Below are 19,288 nucleotides of genomic sequence, written 5' to 3' on the forward strand. Positions count from 1 at the left end.
TCTGCCTCCCGAGCGCTGGGATTAGTGTGTGTGTTAGCAAATGAAAAGCAAGGAAGGGAAGACATCATGGCCAGTTCCAGGAATTGTGTCAGAGTTGGTTGTAGAAGTTACACTTTGGTTCTTCCTCCCACTCTACGCTCCAAGAAACAAGACCCAGACTCTAAATCTATTTACAAATACCTTGCCATATAGTTCGGCTCTTCTCTGACTAGATCATAACTTATTATAATCCAGTTACTCTAGTCTACCTTCTGCCCCATGGCTGGTTACCTGTGCTCAGGTGCCATGCCTCTGTCTTGTCACATCTTCCCAGGCCAATCTCCTGCTCCTGGCTCTATCCCAGAATTCTTTCTCCCTCCCAGATGTCCCACCTTCTATTCTACCCTTTCCTATAGGCTGTAGGTTTTTGTAATTGACAGGTGATGCATCCATAGAACACACAAGATATTCTCTCCACAGTTCATCTACGTGTTTCTGTCCTCGTTCCCCCCCCCCCCCCCCGCAGGTGCAGGAGACCAGCACACACCATAATGATTATGGCTTCATCTTCCCTCTCTCCTTCCATGTCTACTCTCTGATTTTCAAAGTGTTTCTGAGTGTGAAGTAGTCTGGCCTCTTGTCAGCCAGAGAGCTAGGGAAAGGGAGAGTGTTGGCTTCAGAAAGGCATGTGACAGAAATACTAGCCTTTCATTATGTAGGAATATAAAAAAGATTTAAAATAAACCCTTCATTTAATTTGAATATTTTATTGGTAACGATGGTGCATGAGTTATATGACACTGGATACTGATGCCTTTTATAGGCATTTGAGAATTTTTATAGTTTATTGACATATGGGCCAGTTTCCCTCACTGAGTGGGGCTCAGAGCTTGCTCTCTGGGTGTCTCTCCTCTTTCACCTTCTTGATTTAACAGTCACATTGGCAGAATTATTAGTCAATTAAAAACATTTTAAAGAGACTTTGCCCAGCATTTCTGTGGAAAACCTGAAATATGGTATTTTTGTTTTAAATTTGGACAAACTAGAGACCAAAGTGACCTCTGTAATCAGGGTAAGCTGATAGTTGAAAATGTCTGAGAGTAGCACGAGGCACCCCATCTTCTGCTTGTCGAAAGCAACGGAAGCTCTGTGGAGAGATCTGGCCACCCAGGGATGAAGTGGAAGTGATTTTGTTCTGAGCACTGTTGAGTCTTCAAGCGTGAGCTAACTCATTCCCAGTCTGCACAGCACAATGGATTATGAAATGGGACTATTGGAAAGAATTGAAAACTTTTAGGGATGGGGAGATGGCTCAGTGGGTAAAGGCATTTGCTGCCAAGCCTTATGACCTTGGCTCAATCCTGGGCCCACCACAGGAAGGAGAGAACTGAGTCCTGGAAGTTGTGCTCCACAAGCACACCATAGCAATGTGAACACACACACACACACACACACACACACACACACACACTAAATAAATGCAAAAAATAACAATTCAGTTCCTAAATTGAGGGCTTAGCAATCAAATGACTACAGATATTAATGAGATACTTAGGGGCAACAGTTTTATCATTACCCTAGTTAGTTTCTATATTTCAAAATAAATTGCAAATTATTCATTTCATCAATGACATATAAACAAGAAGCAAAGAAAATAAATGATTGTTTGCCACATGAAAACATTTCTTATTTTTTCTACTGAATAATTATTAAGCATAAAAAAACCTAATTGAATCTCATTTCTACAAATCATTAAGGAGTTTTTGAGCCAAACAAGCCATGGCCTTTTTGCTGATGGGATTGTAAATATCACCAGTCTAGAAAAAAATTAGCCGATCATTTATTCTGCAGAGGGCATTACTGCATTTCTGTAAACACATCATGTCATTGTAGAGTTGGGAAATTGACCAGAGGCTGGGGAAAAAAAAATCTCACTTGGCCAGCAGAGGTCACTCTTTCTCCTTTATCGATCCCAGTAACCGGCTTCTGAGTGTTTAGTCAAAGGTGTTTTGAGCTTGAAGCTCAGCCAGAGGCTGTGGAAATAATACACATCATCAAGGCGAGCTCTGCTTTCTTACACACATGCACGCACACATGCACGCGCGCGCGCACACACACACACAGACAGACACAGAGTTTAAATGTTTTACTCTAGCTGGACAACTCACATACATATAATAAGAGCCACTCGGTTATGCATGTTAATGCATTTCTTTAATTAATCTGTTTCATCAACTATTACTCTAATGCTTACTGGTGCCAGCTCCAATTCTGCCCAGTTCTCTGACTTATGAACCAAAGCTTAGATTTCTATAAATACCTGCAGGTGACTGGCATGAACCTTTAGAGAGAGTTTCTGCAGAGGAACCAGGAACTAACTAGGACCAGGCTGTATTGAACCCTGGCCAAGCAGAGAGGCCAGTGCCAGGCACTGAGGGTTAAGCTGGAGAGGTACATACCCTACCCTGGCTTCTGTGTTTGGCTTTGTTATGGAAACAAAAGCATATGCTAGCAGTTCTTTCGAAGGTTGGGCCATAGAATGAATTTAGATGAATTATACATGAATATCCAAAGTATAGGCCAGTCATAAGTATCTATAGATGGTCACGACAGCTGAGTGATGGAACTGTCTAGTAGTGAGGTAAACCACTCAGCGTTTGTCTGGCCAAATCATTAAAAGTATTTCAGTAATTCATTTTTAATATCTTTCTTTATGGGGGACATAGTGGGCATTTTTAGGAAGTGCCTGGGAAAGTTGAGCTTTTGGTTTGCCAATGATTAGCTAAGATCTTTTCTAACTCTTCCATCCCATCTCCTCCTTCCCCCTTCCCTCCCTTCCTGTAGCACCCCCTTCCAGTCCTTTTCTGTCCCTCCCTTCGATTCCCCTCCCCCACTCTTTTTCTTTCCTGAAATACCAATTTCATACAGAATTTTAAAAACGTGGTGGAAATCTGAGATTCTCCGTGGCTGTTTTTCCTTTGGCCACCAGGTGGCGCCATCACAGTGCGCCGGGGTCTAGGCAACCCTTCCTAAAGAACGGAATGTGTCTCTTCCTTAGGTGGTGGGTAGCTTAATGACTAGGTCCGTAGCTCCCTGTAGTGCCTGCGAGGAGCTGCATCCAGGGGAGGAAGATCTATTGGGCTTCCTCACATCGCCCTCTGAAACCTTGGTTTCTCTGGTCTGTGGTTTTGTGCTGGGCCAGCTGCCATCTGCTTACCCAGAATGCCTTGCAAAAGTGTGCTGGAGCCAGCTGGTGTACTTGCTAGAGACTGGTTAAGTAGCCAGGAATTTTGTGAACTGATTGTTGGACCATTGGCAATTAGACATCAGCCTTGGTGGGCGTATTTGAGGCACTAAAAAATCACACGACTTCGTCCTGTTTGCTGATGTATGAGTACTCTTGCCTTTGTGACCCTCGGTTGTATCCAAAACCAACCAACCAATCAAACCATAGTCCCCTGTTGCCTGACGTTAAAAGTGTCAAATTAAAAAAAAAATGCAAATATTTGTAGGGAAGGAAAAAAATTCCTCCTTTTTCTTATCTTTCTTTAAAAGCTTTGAAGCAAAAGTTGTTTCTTTTTAAATGATCAAGTATAGATTTCTGCTCTTCTAGCTAGAGTTTAGTCAAAAGCTGAGGGGATTATTCCAGCTTTCAGCCTCAATCCGATTCCTCTCCTGAAATTAACGTTTGGCCTAGCTATTTTTCCTTCCTGTCTCCCCAGTTTTATTTAACATCCCTTTATCGCCCTCACACTGTGAAACTCTGGCCTCCTGAAGGTGTGTGTCCCCTGACATTGTCCCTGGCCTAGACACCAGTCTTTACCAGTCCTTTAGGACTCAGAAAGCCGTCCAGGTGTAGGTGCACCTAGGCCGCATGCGCTCATGGAGTGCTTGTCAGGAACGATTGTCGTTTTCCGGTTCTCCACGGCGACATTGTTTTACTCCCTGATAGGCCGAGCCTGGACTCCACGGCACGGCTCCGACTGCTTCGGAGGCAAACTCAAGGGAGAAGACAGTCAGTACCCATTGCCTGGGTACTGAGCACTGTTCCTCCTCAGGCTGAGGAGGGCGCACCTAAGTTGGTGCCAGCATTGGAGGGAGGTTGTGGAAGCAGAGGCTTAGAGCTGCTGTGGGGAGAATCCTGTTGAGGACGCTATCACAGCTTCTGCTATAAAACCATTGTCTAGACGATGGTTCACTCCTGTTTGTTGACTGCCTCAGCGAGCCTCATCCCTTGGGCAGAACATTTCTTTTGCACAGATGTTGCATTAGCTGCTCAGGGTGCCATAAAGAGACTTTGCACACTGGGAGGCTTAAGTGACTGGCATTTATATTCTCTCTGTGGAGGCGAGAAGCCCCACAAACTTAATTTATGGTGAGGGCTCTCTTCCCAGCTTCTAGATAGCCTTTTTTCCCCCCTGTATGGCCATGGAAGGGTCTTTCTCCATGGAGTGTCTATTAACTCTTCCTACAAGGACACACTACTAACGGGTTAGGGCCCTAGGACTCCATGAACCTTTAATACCTCCCTAAAGCCCGACATCCAAATAAGTCTAACTGGGGACTAGGGATGCAGTATACAAACTACTGTGGGCCCACAATTAAGTCCATAGCAAATGGCAACTGATGGTTTTAAAAACATTTGGAGCAAGAAGAAATGCGAGGACATAGTCTCCTTTAATCACCGTCTCAGGTTTACCAGATGTATTTAGGAAACTCTTCTACCTGGTCCAATTGCTGCTAGTGTGGGGTAAAGTCATGATTTTTTTTTTCCTGCTTCCCCATGTCCCCATAAGGAGGACCGAGACCTCGTCCTCATTCTGATCCAAGCTTCAATTACCCTTCAGAATTTCCCCACTCACAATTAATGCTTACCCATTTGTAATTAAATAATAAATCTGTGTCATAATTTGAGGAGATTTCCGGTGGCCAACTGAAACAGCGATGGGATTCATAATTCCTTAAAGGCAGAGGCATGCTCTTTCTAAAAACTCTCATAAAATAGTGGATTTAAAAAGTTCTCTGTATTACCTCCTATTTTCTTCTTGCCAACTGATTTTTTTTTTCCTCTGATTCCCTTGTCTTCGTCTGGTTGAAGACACAAAATAGAGTGTAAGTCGAAGAGCATGCGTGTTTGTGAACTTTTTATTCCTCTCTAAGTGTTTTTCTTAAAAAAAAATGATTCCTATCTCTCTCTTGATGGGGAAGTTCTTGTGTTTCTTAGAAGCCTTTGTTCTGTACTTAGAGACCTGGGGAGGAGCAATGGGGGGGGGGGGTTCCGGGTAGGGGGTGGAAAATGTTGGTGACACTGGGAAAAGAAGTCTGAGCACATGCTAGTCTTCTGTGTACATTTGCATTTATCAGGAAACTTCTGGAAGCAAGATGCTTGCATGCAAAGACTCTGGCTGCCTGTGCTGAGAGTTTCAGGTTGGACTGTGAGATTGTGTGGGGTACTGTGTGGTTGTGTGGGGTACTGTGTGGTTGTGTGGGATACTGTGTGGTTGTGTGGGATACTGTGAGGTTGTGTGGGATACTGTGAGGTTGTGTGGGATACTGTGTGGTTGTGTGGGATACTGTGTGGTTGTGTGGGGGACTTTCTTTAAATCATTCCGCATACGTCCAATCTGCGTCTTCCCCACCCACCTCAGAGTGGCCCAGAGATCTTGGAGCTGTAGAAGTAGTGGGACTGGACTCAGCCCCATAGACGGTTCAGAGGTGTGCCTGTCTGTAAAAAGCACACTGGTATCTTCCCTAGTCTCCATGTGGGTTAGGCCTTGGGACCAAGTGGCTGGGTATCTGGACTTGGGACAGGAGCCTTGGTCTGGGAGTGGGGCTGAGCATCTTTCCTCCCAACGGATTACTGAATCTCAAGCCTTCAGGGCTGGAGACCCCCTGAAGTCCAGCAAAACAAGCTTTTCCATTCAGATGAACTCGCTGAGGCCTCAGGGGGGGTCCCACCCTCTTTCTGGGCTTGTCAGAGGCACTTAAGAAATACATGTTGACTTGACATGACCCACTGTGAAATAGGCATGACAAAACTCCCCACATGGCAGCTGGATTAGGCTCCCAGCAGCTGGGAATGATTCTCCCTCTGTTGCTGTAAGCCTCAACGGCAGGGCACAGCAGAAAGGCATTGTGGGATGCACGTCCAGGCTCTGGATGGTACAAGCCACACAGAGATTGAAAGCCTCCTTTTTACAAGTAAGAGTTTAATAGATGTCAGAGCTGGAATGGACCTTGTGAATCAATGGTATCGGTCTCTTCAAACTTCAGATTACAGATCACTAAACTGATGCCCGGAGCCCGGATAGAGGAAGCAATCTGGGCTGGCGAGTTGACTGTGTTTGGATTCAGGCAAGAGGCAGACCGGCAAGTGGCAGGGGAACACACAGCTAGGTGTAATGAGGTTCAGCCCAGCTTTCTCTTATGCCACCATTTTGTGACTTAAAGTGGAGCGAGAGTTATTGTCCCACCAGCGAAACAGAACCGTATAAATTAAAACGGCAATGAACTGTCTGCTGAAGGTGTGAACAAGGCAGACAAATCCCCGGGAGCTTAGGAAACATCTGTTCCTTACCTTGAAGGCAGAAACCTAGCCATAAAGCAGACAAAGCAAGGACTGGAGTCTTTCACCTTCTCTGCCGGGCTGCAGGGAGATGGGGCACCTTTTGGATGTGCTCCGGAACACGAAGAGCTTTTTGCGAACCATCTCCCGACCTCCCTCTGTCTCTTTTAGGGGTCGTGGGTTCCTTATTTCAGTCATGCGGGCCTCGTTTCTTCAGCATTCTTGCGCTGCTGTAAAGTCCTGGGAGGCGCTCTTGACGCGGCCCAGGTGCTTTCTGCGTATCCCAGGGCGTGAAGAAAAACCCGAGCCAGGGGAGGAGTGATGAGAAGACTGCCAGGCAAGAGTCAGGAGCAGGAGGCAGAGGGTGGCATCAGAGCTGGGTCAGAGGTCAGGTCTGAGTGACTCATGATAGCTATCAACTCAAGAATCCAGGAGATTTTCATTAGGTTGCTAACTTGACAACAAGAATCTTGGGCTCACGGGGCTATGAAGACAGACCATAGCGGGGCTGAAGGCTACTGCAATATACTGATGATGACTGTTATGGGCAGGACAGAAAAGAGGCTATGTTTTAATGCCATATTAATTTTGCCTTACTCTGGTTTGTTGTGTGGACTTGTGCCTTGTCTGCCTACAGTGTTTCATTGTCCAAAACAGGCACTATGCTACCTGTCTGCCCACTCATAGAACTGTTGTACAGAAGTTGGCTCCCTTTAATTTATTGCCTATGGTGGAGTCTAAGACTTTCTTTATTTACTATTATGTTCAGTACAAAAGATATTGCATGGACAAAATCCTTTAGGCAGAAAAAAGATAGGTGGTTCTTATAACCCAGAGGGTGTTGAACACAGGCCATTGTTCTGGCATTTTGCAGCCCTGGGTGTCTCATCTTTATTTCTTGAGAGCTGGGTGAGGGGTGCACACGCGTGTGTGAAGATGCTGTATACCAGGATATGTGTACACCTGTGCAGAAGCCAGAGAATGATGTCAAGTATACTCTTTACCTTATTCCTTTGAGACAGGGTCTCTCACTAAACTTGGAGCTAGGCTGGCGTCCAGCAAGCCCCAGTGACCTTCTTGTCTCTGGCCTGACCCCTGTGCTGGGGTTACAGTCTGGCAACACCAGGCTTTTTAAAAATGTCAGTACTGGACTACGAACTCAGGTTCTTACACTTGTGCAGCAAACGCTCTTATCCACGGAGCTGTCTCTCCACCTCTGTCTTTTTTTTTTTTTTTTGATTTGGAAATGGGGCTTCACTGTGTAGTCCTGGCTGTTCTGGAACTCACTCTGTAGACCAGGCTGGCCTCGAACTCACAGAGGTCTACCTGCCTCTGTCTCCCCAGTGCTAGGACCAAAGGTGTGCACCACTGCTTCCCAGCTCCATTATCAATTTTGAGGAGCCAAGATGGGCTGTGGTAGGCTTTCTGTTGCAGTCTGTCAAGGTCCTTGCTTGTGCAGACTGACAAAACATGGTAGGCATCTAGTTAACAGCTGCGGGCTAAAAGAATCCACATCAAGAGACTTTCTGGTGAATATGACCAGGTTTCTGTCCCAAGGGGACTTCTGCTCTAGAGAGAACAGAAAGGGACAAGAATTCCATGGTCCTTAGGAAGTTGGTGAGAAGCACCATTATAGTGGACTACTGAGCTGCTTAATAGTTGACTCTCTTGGTCATAGCCACATATGAACGGTTTCACTTGGGGATAGGGGAACAGGGAGGAACAATTCTACATTTCTTTTCTATTTCTTCTGGCCATGTTTCATTGATCAGAGTTACAACCATTAACTTCCTGAAAGTGTCTAAACCTTTTTCTTTAGAAGACACTGTGTGTGGACGTATGCACCTGAGGGTTAGGAAGCCTGGCATTGGCCAGAGAAATGTCTCTAATTGATTCACTGAGATATTTCGGATTGAATTACTTACATGACTTCTTTCATCGCCCAACTTTCATTACAAAGAATCTGCAAGGCAGAGTAATAACGTTTACTTTACTTCTGAAAGGATCAGCAATACTAACATGTGGGGAAGCACTGTAAACATGTGAAGATTTATTAATGTCATATTTATAATATAATATTAGGTGAAAATTTTCACATTTATTGCATTAGGTTTTCTACTGTTTTGATAAACCACCATGACCAAGGCAACTTGTAGAGGAGTTTATTTAGGCTTATGGTGGCAGAGGGTCAGAGTCTACAGTGGAGGAGCAAAGGCACAGGAGCCAGAGCAGCAAGCGGAGTGCTCACACTTGATCCACAACCAGAAAGCAGAGCATGCTGGGAATGGCATGAGTCTCTCAACTCTCAAACCCTGCCTTCAGTGACTTGCTTCTTCAAACAAGGCTGTGTCTCTTTTGCCTCTCCAAATGGCGCCAGCATCGGGGATCCAAGCATCCAGATTCTCACGACTGTGGGGGAACATTTCCAGTGAAATCACCACAGTGAGTAATCTCTTTTGAATGAGTTTTTTTTCTTTTCAATGATTTATTCATTTATTTATTTTATGCGAGTACATCATTGTCTTTAGACACACCAGAAGAGGGCACCAGATCCGATTACAAATGTTTGTGAGCCACCATGTGGTTGCTGGGAACTGAACTAAGGATCTCTGGAAGAGCAGTCAGTGCTTTTAACCACTGAGTCATCTCTCCAGCCCTTGAATGGGGTTTTTAACTGCACATTCTAGTTACCAATCTAGAAGCTCTCCAGGGAGCTCCTTTCTATCTTTGGATGATGCTGTGTTTTGATCAACAGGGAAGAGCTCTGAGCTGCTTCTTGGCTCATGGCTTTAGGCTTGTGGTGGAACAAAACTGCTCATCTCATGGTTGGGAATCCAAAGAGTGAGGGAGAGATAGGAAGAGATCGAGATCCCCAGGTCTTCAGTGATGTGAAGACTTCTCCCCAGATCCCACCTCTTCATGCTTCTCCCACCACCTGATAGTACTAGGCTGGCAAGAAAGGCTTTTCTATGTGGGCCTTTGGAAATCCTGAAGATCCAAACATCATTAAAAGTGGAGAAAGGAGTCTCTCTTCCTTCACAGGCTGGTTGCTTCACAGGGAGAAGGGATTTGCTTTTGAGATGAAGAACCAGGTGAGGGGTGTGGTGTTGGTCTGAAAATTCAAGCACAACTACTGGCTAAGGTGTCCTTGATCTCTTGGTTAGCTCGAGATAACCAATTGGGCAATAGAATGACAAGCGAGGCCAGTGACTCGGCATGTAAACATGCTTGCCACCAAGCTGGATGACCTGAATTTGATCCAGGAGGCTCACAGGATGGAAGGTGAGAACCGCATCCTGGAGATTGTCCTTTGACCTCCATTTGGCATGCACCTGCCCCCTGACCCTGCTGCCCTAGTAAACAAATGTAACAATGTAACAACAGCAACAATTACCGATGACAAACAACACAGGCAAGTGATACCCAGACAAGAACTGGCACGGGTGTTTCAGATTTACCTTGTTCCAGCACCTGCCTCTTTCTAGGGCCTTTGTCAGGACTCAGTGGATGTAGCTGGGCAACAGAGCAGGTGGGGGGGGGGGCTGTTGTTTTTAGCTTCCTAGGTGAAAGCTATTGCCCCATTTGTGTTCAAGGCTGTGCACTTTGGAACTAGGGCACCCTGAGCTCAGATCAAATGCTCTGCTGACAAATTGTTTTTACTTTCAGTTCCTATGGTCAGGAGAGAAACAGAACTTGGAATGTCATTTGCCATACCGATTAGCATCAGTGAGGAATCCTCTCTGTGGCTGTTTGCTTCAAAGCCTTAATTGATGGAAGCCCGAATATATGATCATTAACAAAATGATCTCTTTCCTACTATGTTAATAATCTTACTAAGTAGAGATGCTCCTTTAATTTCTTCTGGGATAGGTTATTTTCCTGGCACCAAGACGTGTTGGTTTGAGATTTTTGCCATCTATGTCAGCTGCAGAGGTGGTGCTGTTGGGAAAGTGCTGTTGGCTTAAGCGTGATGACGTGAGTGGGGATTCTTGGCATCCATAGTAAAATCTGAGTATGGTATTCAAGCTCCTGCAGCCCCAGTGTTGGGGACGTAGAGATATTATCCCCACTGCTTGCTAGCCAGCCAGTCTAGCCAAATCCGTGAGCTTCAGGGTCAGTGAGAAGCCCTAGCTCAAAAAATAAGGTGGAGGGGTTGGAGAGATGGCTCAGAAGTTAAGAGTACTTGGTACTCTTGCAGAGACCCAGGCATATGTTCCCAGAACCCAACTGGTGGTTTATAACCAGTTCCAGGAGTCTCTGTAGGCACCAGGTATGCAGGCAGTGCACACAGATGTGTGGAGGAGGCAAAGTGTTGGTATCATGACCTCCAAAACCTATGACATCACATAGGCGGGACCTGCAGACCCGTTGCCAAGGCAATAGCCACAATATTCCCAGAACCCACTTGGCCCACCTCCCACCTTTACCTGTAATTATATCATCACCCATATATAAAGAAAGGCCCCCCTCCCATCTCTCTCTCTTCCCCACTTCTCTTTCCTCCACCACCTTGCCCCTCTCTCTTTCAATAAACCTTATGTGGAACTATTTGGCCTCGTGTAGTCCCTTTTGAAGCCATGCAACATTCAAGATCATAACACAAAGTACCCGTACACATAAAATGGAACTAAAGAAATCTTTAAAAATAAGATGGAGACCAATAAAGGAAAGCCATATCAATAGAGGATGACACCAGCGATGACCTCTGACCTCCACATGCATCTGCACACACATACACTTAAAACTCCACACAAACACACATTAAAAGGAGTTTTTTTTTTTTTTTGCTACATATGAGACATATGAAGTTCCATTTTGGAAAGCTCTGAGCTTAGGCTGCTCAAAAAGACAGGACTTGAAGGGACTGTCTTGGCCCAGCTGTGGGAAGCAGTGTGTTTACATCAGAATAACCAGAGACACTGGCTCACGTGGGAATTGTATACCTGCCCCACATGTTTCAAACACGTCTACAAAAACAAACAGCTCCATCTTGGCAATTGTAGGGTCAAAATGTCACGTGTTAGCCTCAGTGGCAGTTTAGCTGACTGAGTCCTTAGGCAGTCAGCCCGATGTTGTTGAGTAAGACTATGTTGTGGCCACTTAGCCAATTCCACACCTGGAAAAAATAAAGACTCAAACAAGAAAGAGAGTGAAGTGAATTTGAAACCAGAGAGCAGGCTCTAGTGACAGTGTTGAGATTCGGAGTTCCTAAGCTGTCTCTACATTCCAGGCTGGGGGTGGGGCGGGGCGGGGTGGAGGGGGTGCATATTTGAAAAGCAGGCATCTTTTATGGGCAGAATCTTCTTAATCCATATCTCAGGGGCGAGATTAACGCCGTGCAGCACCCCAGATGGACTGAGCTTGCTGGAAATATGTTCTCATGAAAAGTGTCCCACCGACTGTGTCTTCTGTGTCTCTCTTAAGCCAGCTGGTTCATCTCTTGAAATTCGATATGCTCCCCACCCCGCCTTTCAGAGATGTCAGTGCACAAAAGAGGCCCATGAAAAGAAACAGCTGCACGGAGACCAGCAGCCGCTGCTGGAGCTGCAGATTGGAGGTGTGCACCTGCGTGGAGTTGGGTGACTGGCGATTTTTCAGAGGAGGGAAACATCAATGGGATGTTAGGACATGAAGGCCAGAGGGATGGATGACTCTGGGGTGGCACACTGGATACCCTGCTGCTCACCTGGAGGTCACGGGGATCACACCTGGCTTGAATTAGTCAAAAGGATTTCAGGCGAAGGTTAGTTGGTCATTTAGGAATGAAATGATTAGCTGGGCTGTAACAGTTGCTAATAAACAGATTGTCTACATCAATGACATCCATTCATCAGGACAGGGACAAATGGCATCCTGTGGTCCTCGTGGCAGAAGCAGGCAGGATTGATGAGACTGAGATGCATCCTGTGGAAGCTATGTCCTCCTGCAGAGGTGAATGAGCTGGAGGTGGGGGTGGAGATTGTGGGTGGTACTCAGACTACGGGGGGGGGGCAGGGGGAGGGGCAGACAGTAAGGGAGAAGGGTAATATAATCAAAGTGAAAAATGAAAGGTTTGGAGGATGAGGTTCTGCTGGAAGTGGTAAGATCGTGCAGTGTTCTGGCTCTACTGTGGAGGTAGAGCCAGGAGCATGCTCTGGTGGAGTAGCAGAGAGTGTGAAGGAAATGGGTCAGGGATGGGCCCTGAGGGTTTTGGTTTGGACAACTGGAAGGGCTGAGTTTCCAGCAACTTGGATGAAAAAGGCTTTGAATAGGGACAGGTTTGGAGGAGAACTGTTCACGTTGGCTCTGTCCACTATGATCTGAGTAGAGGGGCCGGGGAGGAGGGAACTGGGGGAGCTGGAATTTCAGAGAGAAAGAGGGAGAGGGAGGGGAAAGGGGAGGGGGAGGGGGAGAGGGAGAGGGAGAGGGAGAGGGAGAGAGAGAGAGAGAGAGAGAGAGAGAGAGAGAGAGAGAGAGAATGAGATAGGTAGGTTCTGGTTGAGAAGGAAATTTAGGAGTCAGCAGTGGATAGAAGACATTTAAAACCAAGGAGTGGAGTGAGATTCCAGGGAGCAGGCAGAGAAAAGGGTCAAATGCGGAGTCCAGAACCTTCCAGGAGAAGAGGCCAGTGAAGAAAGAGGCATGGCTATGAGGTAGGAGAAAACCTGAAACAATGTGGCAGCCCAAGAACCAAGTGAAGAGTCCTCCAAGGAGGAGGAAGAGGGCAGGTCCCCATGACAGTGGAGGATGAACACGGAGCCCTGATGGTTGGATTCAGTTACATCCATGCTACTAGTGACTTGGACAAGAAAGCAATTCTAGTGGAAGAGGAGGGCGAGGGATGGAGAGAATGAGAGCAACAGCTTCAGCAAAGGAGCACCAACAACTGTGCTGAGGAGCACTGACAGCTCCTCTGAGGAGCACTGACAGCTCCACTGAGGAGCACTGACAACTCTTGTAAAGGGATCCTGCACGTGGGTGGTCGCTGCAGGGAAGTAAAGACTGAGGAAAAAATGACTTATTCACTTTTCTTTTAGGCCAAAAGAATAATACGGGCACAGGAATAGCCCAGCAGACCAGGAAAATTTCTATGATGTAAGAGACACAGGGGAAGGTTTTGGGTCTTGGATGGGGTGCGTGGAATCCAGCTTTTCCTAGGAGGGAGATGTATCAATATTTAGGTGGAGAATGTAGAGTTTTGGGGTACAGATGCTGGTGAGCAGGTAGAAGTGGAGGTGAGAAACGGTGGCAGTTTGTTTCAGGGTGCTTCTGTTTTCTCAGTGAGGCAGGAAGTCAGGTGAACACCCAAAAGAAAGGAGGGGCAGGGAGGTGCTGGAGGTTAAGGAGAGAGAGAAGTTGGTCTTCTAGGGACTCATTGGAGGTCATGGAAGTAGACCATAGTGTCATGTTCTCCAGCCATGCTTGGTAGTTGTGTACAGGTCCAGGATGGGAGATATAGATTCCTGGTGATGTCAGTGGGGCAGGCACCTAAGCACCTCTGGCTCCATGAGATCCAGCTGTAAGGCATTTTCTCAATTAGTGATCAATGGGAGAGGACCAGCTTATGGTGGGCGGTGCCATCTATAGGCTGGTGATCCTGGGTTCTATAACCAGGCTGAGCAAGCCATGGGAAGCCAGTCAGCAGCATCCCTCCATGGCCTCTGCATCATCTCCTGCCTCCAGGTTCCAGCCTTGCTTGAGTTCTTGTCCTGACTTTGTCCAAGTGATGGACCATGAGCTGGAAGTGTAAGCTGAATAAACCCTTTTCTCCACAACTTACTTTTTGGTTATGGTGTTTCGTTGCAGCACTAGAGACCCTAGCTAAGACAGGTGGCTTGCTAATAGTTTCATGCCGCAGACCCTCTGGGTCTCTGTGTCTGCGTGGAACAGGTCTCTAGTCGTGGGTGGGCAAAGCGTGGATGAATGAATGACAAACAGACACACACAGGAGAGTTTGTGTGGAATCTGAGTGTAATTTTCAAATCGAGCATCAGACTTTTTATGCAGAGGACAATAAGGAAGTTGGGTGACATATTCACAAGGTACAATTGAGGTAACCGGAATCTTACATAAAACAGAGGAATGCAAACACAAAAGGTCTAATGGGAACCACCTGGGATAGAATTCATTGATAACAGCTGGGATCAACAAGGGCTCCACCTAAGATTCACTAATCTTAGAAGCCAGGGTCAAGGGCTTCGCGCCCTTGCCATAGTTCCTATTTTAGTCTCTTGTATAGTCCACCTTCCCCTTAGGCCATTGTAAATATGTGTGTATGGGTGTAACTCTGCTACAGTTCTAAGTATCTATTCTGGTTTCTCCTTTGGTCTGAAACTTCCTTCTTCCTTAGTGATGGTAAATTCCTGTGTAAGGGAGTGACTTAGCTTTTACAATCTTACTGAATTCCAAGCCCATGATCTTGCTCAAGGACATTTCTAGGACTGTTGGAACACTGGCAGAAGGCTTTAGCCATGTCAGAATTCAATTTTAAAAAAGCACTTATAATAGGAAAATACTGAAAGAGAACACGTGGATCCATACACTAGACTAACGCAGGAATGGAAAATTAATGTATGGGTAGGGAATGCTAGACTCCAGGAGGAGAGCTTCCTTGAAACTCTTTTGCCTCATGAGTGACTTTTAAGCCTTTCGACTTGTCCAGCTGACTTGACCGGAGAGCGTAGCAGTTTCAGAGAGTGAATCCACACCCATCATGGTGGGAGTATGGCAACAGGCAGGCAGGCTTATAGCTGAGATCTTTACATCTTATCTGAAACTTGAGTGAGCAAGTGAGAGAAAGAGATAGATAGATAGACAGATAAGAAGGGAGGGAGGAAGAGGGGGAGAAGAAAAGAGAGGGGGGCTTTTGAAACACCAAATTCTATTCCCAATGACACAACTAGGCCACACCTCCTAATCCTTCCCAAACAGTTCCACCAACTGGGGATCCAGCAAACATATGAGCCTCTGGGGCCATTTTCATGCTAATCACCATAGCCTAGAAACTCAGAACTGTGGACCTTCCCAAACAGTTCCACCAACTGGGGATCCAGCAAACATATGAGCCTCTGGGGCCATTTTCATGCTAATCACCATAGCCTAGAAACTCAGAACTGCGGACAGAAACTTCTGAGAAATGAGTAAAAAGAAATTCTTGTGTTCTTCATCTCAGGCATTCTGCATCAAGAAAAACCACCTAAATGCAAGGCTCAAACACCCCAGATGTCCACTCTCTTGTCGGTCTCAGAACACATGAGCCCACTCTAGGACAGTCTCTCTGTCTAGCATGAGTAGCAGACACTGTTAAATACTCTCTAAGATGATACTAGCTTTTAAGGCAGCCTCGTCAAATTGTTGACTTGCACAAGCTCTGCCTTCTAAACCAGTTCTTTACTTACAGAATTGACTTTTTTTTTTGATGGAACAAATAAATGCCTTTGCCACTCGAGGTTGGGAACTATGTGTTTCAGAGCTGAAGACTCATACTTGCTGAGCTGGGTATCAAGTCCTGGTTCTTGTTCCCTCAAATTTTGGTTTGTCTCAGAGCACAAGACCCTGTAATGATCTCAGGGGCAGAAAAGAAAAATGCTTAATTTTCTTTTCTTCTTTTTTTAAAAATATTTTTTATTATGTATTTTCCTCAATTACATTTCCAATGCTATCCCAAAAGTCCCCCGTACCCTCCCCCCTCACTTCCCTACCCACCCATTCCCATTTTTTTTGGCCCTGGTGTTCCCCTGTACTGGGGCATATAAAGTTTGTGTGTCCAATGGGCCTCTCTTTCCAGTGATGGCTGACTAGGCCATCTTTTGATACATATGCAGCTAGAGTCAAGAGCTCCTGGGTACTGGTTAGTTCATAATGTTGTTCCACCTATAGGGTTGCAGATCCCTTTAGCTCCTTGGGTATTTTCTCTAGCTCCTCTATTGGGGGCCCTGTGATCCATCCAATAGCTGACTGTGAGCATCCACTTCTGTGTTTGCTAGGCCCCGGCATAGTCTCACAAGAGACAGCTATATCTGGGTCCTTTCAGCAAAATCTTGCTAGTGTATGCAATGGTGTCAGCGTTTGGAGGCTGATTATGGGGTGGATCCCTGGATATGGCAGTCTCTAGATGGTCCATCCTTTCGTCACAAGAAAAATGCTTAATTTTCTTAACCTTCTGTCCGTATCTTTGGGTCTTCAGCTCAAAGGAAGAATGCGTTAGAACAAAGCTGGTGTGTTCCATGCCCTTCATTCATCATAATTTCATTCGCTGTGAAACATTGAATATAAATAAAGGGTTTCTCTCGGTGGCATCCCATGTTGATGAGCAGGTACAGCCTTCTCACTGTTTATGGCCTGCATGCTTCGGTGCTAACGTGCTCCCCATGAATGTGGTTGGGTTTGGCTTTCCAGGCAACAGTTAAACCAGCAGGAGACCACTTGTGTGCAATTTGTTGGAATGGAATCTGCATTTTGGGATTAGATTACTTAGTAGTGTCATTTTGCATTGAGTCAACTTTGTGGGTGGTCTCCAATAAACCCCAGCTCGTACAGGGAGTGTCAGCCCTGATTATCTCCAAGCAAGCTTGTAATGACTGCACAGCTTGGTGTTTACAAGAAAAAGCCAGCTTCCCTTACTTTAATTCAGGGTATGCAGAGGCGTGGATGAACCCCCCACAGAAGGAGTGGCAAAAGGCCCATTCTCAGGGCCATTCTGAGAGCTGTGTAACTCAGCTTTTTGTCTTCCCCGGGGATCAGGGCAATAGTTAACAACTATCACTTGGGGCTCACCAATTAGGGCATTTGTCTTTAACAATGCCTGAAGGAGCTGTTGCAGCTCAGAATAATAAGGACTAAGGGATTAGCTGAGGAGGACAGACCCAGACTGTGCAGTGAGCTATATGGCTGGCTTACGTGTGGGGGCATGCAGCGAATACCAAGCCACAATGTGGGATCGCAGCTGAGCCAGTCTCCTCCTCAGCCAGCGGTGAGCTGGCCCCACATTCTGTCTTTGGTAATGTCTAGAGACAGTTTTGGTTGTCACACTTAGGGACGGCTACAACACCTAATGGGTAAAGGGCAGGGCTGCTTGTGGCCATGTGCAGTGTGTGGTCTACCTCCCATCTCTTAGAATGGGGAGTAAAACATCAGTTGGGATAGAGAGACCCCGGTTCAGGGTACTGGGGAGCCTTGAAACCACTCTCCAGCTTCTAACATCTCTGGTCCACTCTCATTCTTTCTATACCCCTGATTGGCTGGGGGGGGGGGTCCACAAAATACTACAGTATTCATGGCCCCAAAATACTACAGTCTCACAATAGAAATGGCAGTGTTCAGTTGAAGCTTGTCAGATGTGCATTAAATCCCAGCCTCGGGCCTTTTTAGGGGGTGACATTGAGATAATTATTATTTTTTTTGAGGCAGAGCCTCATTCTGTTGTCCAAAGCTGCCCTAGAATCCACTACGTAGCTCAGGCTTGCCTTAAAAATCACATCACAGCAATCAGATTGCATTAGCATCCTAAGAGCTAGGATTATCGATGGAAGCAAGGCCAAGTGTCTGGCTGGAGCAAGTCACTTAGGCCAGATCAGCTTCAGTCAAACCATTTCCCATTAAATTTTAATTTCTTTATCGTGTGTGTGTGTGTGTGTGTGTGTGTGTGTGTGTGTGTGTGTGTGACTGTGCATGCACATGTTTGTATGTGCATATGTGGGTGTGATGTCTAGGTACTTGTGCAAGTAGAGGCCAGATATTGGGTCAATTCTGCTTTTAATAACACTTTTCTCAAGGATTACCTAGACTGGTGAGGGATCCCCAGAAATTCTATCTCTCTCTTGCACACTTACCTTAAGGGGGTGTGGCGGGGGTGGGGGCTACAGGTATGCCCAGCTTTTTATATATATGTGTGAGGGTCTGAAGTCAGATCCTCTTCCTTCCTTCCTTCCTTCTTTCCTTCCTTCCTTCCTTCCTTCCTTCCCTTCTTTCCTCCCTCTTTCTTTCCCTATTTTTCATAGAACACTAAGTAAAAAGAAAAGCAAAAAAACAAAACAAAACAAAACAAAAAGCAAAAAAAAAAAAAAAAAAACCAAAAAACAAAACAAAAAAACCCCAAATGAAACCAAACCAAATAAAAAAACGAAACGAAACTAAAACTAACCAAACCTGAATCACCCATGTCTTTATTCTCTGGAAACTAATAGCTAACCCCCCCACCCCCCACCCCCCACCCCCCACCCCACATTTCCAGCTCCTCCCCTCCCTTCCTCTCCCCTCCCTTCCTCTGCCCACGTGCACATTGCTCAGTGCCAGCTTGTTAGACCTTGTGATGTATTTGGAACATCCCTTCATGTCAATAAATATAGATCCACCTTGCCTACATCGTCACTCTCCGAAGCTGCCCACTGGTTTACAGCCTCACCGAAGCGGAATGTAGCCCTCCCATTCCTTACAGTCTTGAGCATGTGGGGCATCAGGGCTAGTGCAGGTTGCATGGAGCTTGTGGAAAGTGAGCCCTTTCTGTGTCCATCTGGCATTGTATGAACGCACCCATATGGTTGATCCATGGGGTGAGTTTTCTTCTAGAACCATGTTCTTTGTACCCACCCTCAGGAACTTCCTGCTCCCGGTGTGGGGTCCATGGTAGAGTCAGTCTTCATTTTTCATGGCGCCGCTCAATATATAACAGCTTTTCACTCGCTCTGCAGTGCCATACAGACTGGTGATTCCTTACCCAAGCCTCGGCTTCTGGATCTCTGAGAGGGCAACTCTGCTTCATTACAT

At 46.1% G+C, this 19,288-nt stretch overlaps 1 annotated feature.

The window, feature by feature from the left end:
- Positions 9,975–12,476: an enhancer, noted in NCBI's record as "VISTA enhancer mm1045". NCBI's record gives its function as "enhancer in: midbrain (mesencephalon)[4/4] | branchial arch[4/4] | facial mesenchyme[3/4] | other[3/4]" and the evidence as "EXISTENCE:transgenic organism evidence [ECO:0001131][PMID:17130149]".

Source organism: Mus musculus, chromosome 1 (genome assembly GCF_000001635.26).
Source record: "Mus musculus strain C57BL/6J chromosome 1, GRCm38.p6 C57BL/6J".
Taxonomy (NCBI): domain Eukaryota; kingdom Metazoa; phylum Chordata; class Mammalia; order Rodentia; family Muridae; genus Mus; species Mus musculus.